This window comes from Camelus bactrianus, chromosome 27 (genome assembly GCF_048773025.1).
Source record: "Camelus bactrianus isolate YW-2024 breed Bactrian camel chromosome 27, ASM4877302v1, whole genome shotgun sequence".
In the NCBI taxonomy this organism is placed as follows: Eukaryota; Metazoa; Chordata; class Mammalia; order Artiodactyla; family Camelidae; genus Camelus; species Camelus bactrianus.
Window position 1 is genome coordinate 22,082,127 of NC_133565.1, and position 2,100 is coordinate 22,084,226.

Below are 2,100 nucleotides of genomic sequence, written 5' to 3' on the forward strand. Positions count from 1 at the left end.
AAGCATGCACTCTACCACTTGAGCTGTACCCACCCCTCCTTCATGGAAGAAATTCTGTCATTTTCATCACATTTTCAAAGGAGTCGGACACCCTCCACCCCAATTATACACCATTGTTCTAAAGAGATTTTCTTATCCAATCAGGGGATGCCCCCACATCTGATTAACCACCCCTGAACTCCCAGTCAAAAAATAAAAGTGAGACTATTGATTCATTTTAAAATAAAAATTATTGAAAACAATATGCCTTATTTTACCTTTTTGGATTTGTGTATTATATATATAATTTTATATTTGTATATAAATATACTTTAATATTTTACATCTCTTTATAGAATCATATTATATATATGTATATATGGAAAGATGAGACTATACAAGTCCAAAATGCAAAGCATCGTACATACATATGCCTTTTTATATTGTGTATCATCTGTAAGTCCAAAATATTTATATACACATTTAAATGGAGCTGAGGTTCCCTATTCCAGTTCCCCTCCCACGTCTGAGATTCGCTCTCATTTCTGGAGTGTGTTTGGCGGGGCCATGACGATGCTTTCTGCCCTGCTGGCATCTGTTTACCAAGCCTCTTCTTATATCTTTGTGTGTTTAATGTTTCTTTTGGGAGAGGCTACTGTTGGTTTGCACTGAACCTGCTGTTTGTGCTTCTGCTTAAGGGACTGTGTTCTCATATTACATACATACATTTTTCCCCCTGTTTTTGAACAGAAAAAACAGTTTCTTGTGACTTGAGGGGAGAAAAAATTAAAAAGAGATTTCTGAGTGTTACGGCTCTTTTAGAATTCGTCTAGCACATTTTCCGGTCCACACTGGAAAGCCCCCATGGAAAAAAAACAGAGAGAGAGAGAGAGATACCCCTGTGTTATACCTTGAACAGGTGTTTCCACCGTTGAGAACTCTCACTTTCTTCCAATGTTTACATGGAACTTAACGCATAATTTTTTGAAGGGAAAAATAATGATTTGAGTTAACTGATAATCAAATGTTGTTTAACTGATCTTTCTTTTTTTTTGGAAAAAGGATTTATTTAAACAGTGACCTTTTTTAAAAAGTCAAATGACTTATTTGTTTAAGTAATTTTTTTTTTTCTCATTTATTTTGCCGAGAGTCTGCGCTGTGTGGTCTTCGTTAGCAATGATAGGCTTTCTGTGAATAAACAGCGCTGAGTCTGGGGAAATGCTGATGTTTGAAGCCAGGGAAATCAAGATTTGATGCCCAGCTAATAATACAGCTTAATGCTTCATACTTGCAATCTCTTCATCTCCAATAGCGGAGATAACAATGCTTGTTATGTAGGGTTGGTCATAAAATAACGATTGTACAGTCCTGGCACATGGCGGTGGTTATTTTTATGAATCTCGGAGGTATGTGTTCAATAAATGTGCTGTTATTAATGCCAACTGCATTGAAGAGACATGAGTCCTACTGCAACTGGTGACCAGAGGAAATCCAGCTGCGATGGAGAAGGCAGGCCCTTGATTTTGCTTCTTGGTAATTATACTTCATTTCCTTTGTTTGTAGAGGCCATTTACTGTCTGTATTGATTCAACAGCATGATGTTGCAGTGGAGATAGTCTGGAGAAATACATCAAATATATTCATCAAAGGGGCCAGTTTTTCAAGCAAATGCATAATGAAGCTTCTGATTGTCTCCAGTGGTTTATCCCAGTGGTTCTGCATCAAGGCTGGTACACAATTTTGTTGGTGAAGTTAGAGATTTTAGCAAAAGATGCAGGATGCATGGTTTTTATGAATACTCAGAGAAAAATTCAACCACTGAATTGGAAGCTGGAAGTAGGGTCGCTGCATTTATTAAATCATGCACTGTTGTTAAGAGTGCAGTCTCTTTGGAATAATCTTCATAAACTGGAGAATTAATCAGCTCGTCTGTTTCTCCTTTTATCCTTTCTTGATTTTCTCTATTCATTGGAAAGAGACGCAAATTTTCCTTGGCCCGTGACTAAATGTTCGCAAGTGGAAAGTACCCAGAGAAGTTCTATCAAAGACTCTGACTCAGAGGTGAGCTAGTACAGTGATCTGTTTTCTGTGTTTTTGTAAATTTTTCAAAAACTTTTCCCT

The 2,100-nt window shown here is 37.1% G+C and overlaps 1 non-coding gene across 1 annotated transcript; it reads left to right on the top strand.

The window, feature by feature from the left end:
- The first annotated feature begins 781 nt into the window (after positions 1–781).
- Positions 782–843, top strand: LOC123619096 (U7 small nuclear RNA). Its single transcript, XR_006727635.1, has one exon. It is a non-coding gene; the product is annotated as a U7 small nuclear RNA (small nuclear RNA).
- Positions 844–2,100: the final 1,257 nt, after the last annotated feature.